This window comes from Lygodium microphyllum, chromosome 1, assembly GCF_053477565.2.
Source record: "Lygodium microphyllum isolate KBCC chromosome 1, Lygodium_microphyllum_v1.1.10, whole genome shotgun sequence".
Classification (NCBI taxonomy): domain Eukaryota; kingdom Viridiplantae; phylum Streptophyta; class Polypodiopsida; order Schizaeales; family Lygodiaceae; genus Lygodium; species Lygodium microphyllum.
Genome location: NC_141135.1, coordinates 162,467,677 through 162,474,454, shown reverse-complemented (window position 1 = coordinate 162,474,454; position 6,778 = coordinate 162,467,677). Strand labels below are relative to the sequence as shown.

General features: G+C 36.6%; 1 pseudogene; it reads left to right on the top strand.

The window, feature by feature from the left end:
- Positions 1–3,398: 3,398 nt before the first annotated feature.
- Positions 3,399–4,135, top strand: LOC148041903 (uncharacterized; annotated as a pseudogene).
- The last annotated feature ends 2,643 nt before the right edge of the window (positions 4,136–6,778 follow it).

The window sequence follows — 6,778 nt, the reverse complement described above, 5'->3', positions numbered from 1 at the left end:
TGTGTGTGTGTGTGTGTGTGTGTGTGTGTGTGTGTGTGTGTGTGTGTGTGTGTGTGTGTGTGTGTGTGTGTGTGTGTGTGTGTGTGTGTGTGTGTGTGTGTGTGTGTGTGTGTGTGTGTGTGTGTGTGTGTGTGTGTGTGTGTGTGTGTGTGTGTGTGTGTGTGTGTGTGTGTGTGTGTGTGTGTGTGTGTGTGTGTGTGTGTGTGTGTGTGTGTGTGTGTGTGTGTGTGTGTGTGTGTGTGTGTGTGTGTGTGTGTGTGTGTGTGTGTGTGTGTGTGTGTGTGTGTGTGTGTGTGTGTGTGTGTGTGTGTGTGTGTGTGTGTGTGTGTGTGTGTGTGTGTGTGTGTGTGTGTGTGTGTGTGTGTGTGTGTGTGTGTGTGTGTGTGTTTGTTTCATGGTGAGGAGCAAAGCTTCGTACATATACCTTACTGCTCAGTACCCTAGTTTTATGCTACTTTGTGTGGTGGGTAAAAGCTTGTCACCTCTCCCATATATGAATGTCTTAATTTGATATAATAATCTACCTAGAAAAAATACAATCATCGTTAAATTCCTTGTTATCCAAGTAGGATGATGAAAAACCAGTGGTACACATTTGCATGTGTAACAAGTCACAATCATGCAGTGAATAATCATAAATAAACAACCACATAAATCATAATAACAAATTCAGTTGCAATTACATTAAAAGAAGCGGAGAGGCAAATACACAAAAAGAGCATAACACCGATTGGGTATAATCTCCCCCCCCCCCCCCCCAAATGCATGGAGTGGGCTCTTCTCAACGCATGTATTTATTGATTTTATTGACCTTGTGCCCAAGAATAGGATAATACATCCATGCTTTTTTCTTCTTTTCATGAACAATTGATATTTTTCTATTATCTTAGTAAAATATACATTCTAGATAATATCTTTGGGCTTAAATGAATATATATACTAAATATACCACATCTTAGGACTATAAAATGAAGGTATACAAAATACAAAATACAAAATGTCTTATGCATTAAACACACAAGTAGTGTATTGCAAAAGATCAAAAATATTATTTGCACTCCATGTAGTGGTTCTTTGGTGAAATAAAAGTTATCCAATATAATAATATATCTACCAAAACACAAAGCACATTAGATTTCCTATTATCCACCGACCATGATGCAACCAATGTTGCATCTTTGCATGTTCAACAAGTCTTGACATTGTGATAAATAATTAGAGACTGAATGGGAGACTTGGTGGTACAAAAAGGAGTGCCCTTAACACTAGATTGGATTGCTTGTTTGTGTGTATCTACAATGACTATCATGGAAGTCGGTCCCTCTTCTTTCATCCATGAACCCCTCTCTAATCAAGCTTATACCCACAGCTATTGGGTAGAAAAGAAGCACGACCAACAAAAAAAGGAAAGGAATCATGGTATGAGAGCTCGAATGTTAAGAACCATGTCAAGAAAAAACAGATGCTCATCCATGGCTTGGTGTTGGCATAGGCAAACTGAAGGCCTTATAATAAACAAATAATAGGAAATTCTTAAGTAGCTCATGCATCATTAGACATTTGCCAAACTGAGAAATTTAAATATTGAAGTGAGTCTTGTCTCTAATGCTCGTTACACACTAACTCAGCTCAATGTACCCCACTCAATAAGTGAACTTTTTGTCAAGGGTATCTCTTTGATGATGATCTTGAATAACAGTGATAGAATAACATCAATCATTCAATCAAGAATTGCTATTGTCATGGGTATTCATTGAAGAAATATAGAAATAGCAAGTACTCAGATTGGATATGAAAGATGAGGATGAAGTGTTGCCACTTAGTGCTACTTGTTAGATACAATTGTCTCAAAATAGCAGTACCACATGGAAAACTACAAATTTGGTCTATGCCATCTAGAGATCGAAGATGAGATTTTTCCCTAACAAAAAGGACATATGTAAGCAAAGAATTGAGGCAAAATGTTTTATCAAATATCCCATACATCTTCTCAATGAATCTCAAGTAACATGTTATTCTTGTGATCTTTAATTCTAGTTTGATTTGGATTGATGTTTGTGAGTGCATTCTAGAATAGTAGAAAAGCCTTTAGACCAATACCAAATTTGCTGCTATAGATTAATACTCCATACAACACCATATTAACAAAACTTATTGATTATCATATATGTAGGCCACTTTGTTCCATATGTCACCAAAGAACTAGGGTATATTACCCAACCCATTCTAGAGTATCAATCATGATATTATGATGTTGAGCAATCATTCCATATAGTACCAAAAGCTTTAGAACACAACTTGGCTTTTCTCTTGAATAGAAGCACTTTACAAATACCAAGTGTCCCCATTATAGAACCAAACCCTATGTGGAGTTCAAATTTGGTAGTTTTCCATATAGTGGAGGATTCTATACAACTGATGTTGGGTAGTTTTCCATATAGTGGAGGATTCTATACAACTGATGTTGGGTCCCTCTTGGTATCCTGTATAATATCCAAGCATGAAATTAAGCACCAAATTTGAAGCTCAATTGGATAGAGGAAGTAATCACATATATTACCAAATGTACTAGACTTGGTAACAAAGTGTATGTGTAGTACCATATTTGGTACTTGTTTGTGATTCTATGCACCAAAATTGATAGTACAACAAATTTGGTACTATATTGTACCTTGCATAGTACATAAGCATTCACTATACTCCAAATAAGCTGGTTTGAATAGGGAGAGTAACATACAATACCAAAGTACCTTACTAGGTACAAAGTGAATTTGTAGTACTTGATTTGTTGTTTTTTGTGTTGCACTAGCTCTATAAAGTATCAAACTTGGTATTGCAATAGATTTCGTTCTTCACGGTACCATATTCAAGCATGTACACCAAATATGAAGCTAAAATGAATAGTAGGATTGGCATACATAACCAAAAGTATATTTGCTTATACTAATGCACAATACTAAATTTGATGCCTTTTTGTGTTGCACTAGTTCTATACATACCAAAATTGGTACTGTAATAGATTCGATTCCTTGCCTTGAATTGGAGTTGGTATTCTATAATAACAAATTGGTACTCTCTGTGCCAATTCCACACTCGATACTAGTTTGGTAAGGAGTACTAATTTGGTACTCTATATCACTTTGGTAAGAATAGTATCAATACGAGCAGATTTTGGTACTGTTCTGAATTTATGGTTTTTCATAAAAATATTTGGGTTGTTTAGTTGGGAAAGTTTGAACTCTAACTTGGAATGTTTTCATGTGATAGGTTGAGCTCTACAAAAGATTTAACAACACTTATCCTACAATGAATATGTCACTTAGACCCTTTAAGATACTAAAATCTTTATTTAGAAGTTGAAAGAGCAATATACATGCTATTGTGTATATCATGTCCATATGATATATTTCAAAGAGGTTTTCAATCAGATGCACCAAAACAAGTTTGGACATCATGGAAAATATCATTTATGTGCATGCTCCATTTGTTGTGCACAGAGTAACTTAGGTCAGTGTTCTGCAAACCAGACAATATGTTAGCACATAAGTATTTTGTGGGACATAATATTGTGCCCAAAGCCTATTAATAGTGAATATTATGCAAATTAATTCTTGCTTGGAAATTTCCCCAAATGTGGTGTAAGTAAGTTATCATTTTGCCTAGAGGAGATTGCAACAAATAGTAGGGAGGTGATTGTGAAGGTATTTAAGGATGTGGGAACTAGACAGGTTAGTGATAATGGAAGTGAGAAGATGAGAAAGGATGTGGTTATGGAAAGAATGCAAAGTGCTACTTCTATTCATCTCTTTTCAAATAATCTCAAAAGCTTCATCAAGCATAACTTCGTCTTTAGGTGGTAGGCCCAATAGTTCAAAGATTGATTGTTTAAAATTCATATTGATGTTGTCTGTTTGTTGTTGATTTTACATAGATTTATTCATTTAAAATGCAAAATGAGATCCAATCAATGCATTGGTGGTTAACCCAGGTAACCATATTGATGCACGTCTCTTACGTGAGAAACTCAACAAGTGCTATTGAGAAGACACTACATTTTTACAAATCAGATGACAAGCTCCATGACACGTTATTTATTTAGTATTGTTTTATGCTTCATGATAAGTGGCTAAAATAATGGGGGTAATGTCTGCAATATCATTGGGTATGGTCAGTTAGTGCTGCTTCTCAATTTAAGGCACATAGACCTTTCTATTTCATGGCATGGTACTATCAGTTTATAGGCTTGCACATGACGCACAACTTCTATCCCTCAAGACATGGAAAAGTAGAGCATGATGGTCAAGTGCAATCTTAAAGAGAACCCTCATTCATGAGGAGCTAAAACAGATGGTTGGCCTATGAAGTGTGCAATTGATGTTGTTAGTTTTCTTAATGCAACATTTTGGCCCACAAGAGAAGTACATAGGTGCAATGCTCAAGTAGTTTTCTGGTTGGTCTCAAAGGATGATGTGTAGTATAATCTATAGTGGGGCTATCAATGCATTACTACAGGCTCTCGCTCACTCCATTATGTTGATGGATACTCAACAAACAACACCCATATGCTGTGCACTTTTCAAATGCTCTCGTACTTTTGTGATCCATGTGTGAACGGGTAGCGGAGGAGATGCAAGAATACACAACACATAAAAGAATGGAAATGTATATCCATTGTGCCATTGACAAAGATGGTGGAAGTGGATAATGATCGTAACAAAGAATTAGAGGACATACTTAAGTATGTTACCAAATTCCTAAACTGCCAATGAATTAAAGTTGAATGTGTCAAGTTTCCAGGCAAGCTCCAACCACTTGATATCCCTCAAATGGAATGAGAATATATCAGCATGGACTTCATTGTTGGATTACCCCTGGTACAAGGAGGACATAGCTCAATTATGGTAGTTATTGATATGCTAACAAAACTTACACACCTTATTCTTGTAAAAGCCAATTACAAGGCTTCTGATGTTGCCAGACTTTTCGTTAAGGAAATATTTAGATTACATGGACTTCCTAGAGAATCATCAGTGACTTTGATTCTCTCTTCACATCAATCTTTTGGAAGAGTTTGTTTGAAGCTCTAGAAACCCAACTATACTTTATTATTGCTTACCATCCTCACAACGATGGTCTAATAGAGCAGGTTAATCAAGTTATTGAAGATATACTTAGAGCTTATTGCAACAGGGAACCTAAGCAGTGGACCCACACCTACCCTTAGTTAAATTTTCTTGCAATGCATCATATCATCAAAGTATTCAAATGAATCCTTTCCAAGCATTGTATGGGGAGGGTTGTCTTATGCCTTTTATCCTACCCTATGAGTAAAAGCATCTAAGCAAATATTGGAATAAATGGATCTGCACAAGTAAAGGCTATAAGGCAAGATATTCAAGCTACCAAGGATTGACAAAAAGCAGATGTTGGTCAACAAAGATAAGAACGCATTTTCAAAGAAGGTGACACGGTTTTTATTTGAGTTTGCCCAAAGAAAAGTTAAGAATATATTGTGGGCCATATAAGGTGCTAAAATGTCTATTTTGACCTAATGCATTTAAGCTGCAACTCCATGACAGTTTAAAAGTGCATAATGTATTCTATGTTGTTCTATTGAAAGCCTATGTTCCTAACTTTGATCATGTACTTAACAACCAACAACTTGTGATACCAAGTCAAGGAGTCCTCAAACTTTAACCAAATAGGATATTTGACATGCCAGAGAAGGTTTTAGGAAGTAAAACCCTTAGGGAGTATCTCATCTAATGGAAAGACTATCCTGAAGAGGATGCCACCTAGGTTGATGAAAAATCACTATTTAACCAATACCCTCAATTTGATTTGAGATGAGGACATCTTGATTTCCTCTAAGGGAAAGAGGATGTGATGTTTTGACTTTTCCATACATTAAATTTTGAAGAGCTCTGACTATCAAAAGTGGTTTCTTGAATAAAATAATATATATCCCATTGTCGTATTGCTGCGCATTCGAGGTGTGAAATCCACCCAAAAGTTGTGTGTGTGGGAGTTGATATTTTGTACATACTTAGTTGTTATGTTTGCATCTTTATTCTGCGTGGTAATATAGTAAAGAGGGGTCTTTTACTACCTTTTCTTTCAACTGGGATTGCACCTGATAGGTCCTCCTTCAATAATGGTGGGCATGAAGGGATGCTTTCAGCCTATGTTGAGCAGGGCAGATTGGAGAATGCCTTGCGATTGTATAGACAAATGCAAGAAGAAAAGGCTCAGCAAAGGCTGTGTGTTTGGAAATAGGAAAATCACTTCATGTTGATGCCAAGAGGCAGGGTTTCACTTTAGATGCTTTTGTTGGCAACACTCTCATATGTGCATATGGGAGTTGTGGAAGCATGGAAGATGCACTGGTGGTGTTTTGTATGATTCCTCAGTATGATCTTATTTCATGTAATGCACTCCTTTCTGGTTATGGACAGGAAGGAAATATTGTAGCATGCTTGCAAATATTTGAGGAAATGCAACCAGCAGGGATTATGGGTTAACTCCCAGTTTGAAACACGATTTGGTTATCTTAGATATTTTTGGGCGTGAGAAAGAAAAAGCAAGAAGGACTATTTTTGAAAGGGGAGTTTTGGAGGCAAAAGGACGATGAAGAAGGAGCTGAAAGAAGACGAAAAGGAGAAGGGGAAGATGATGAAGTCGAAGCTCTGCAATACGACGCAGAGGTTGAAGGTGAGGATGAGGATGCTGAAGCGAAGAGTGGTTGAGTTGAAGGAAGGGACGGTGTAATAAAGAATCT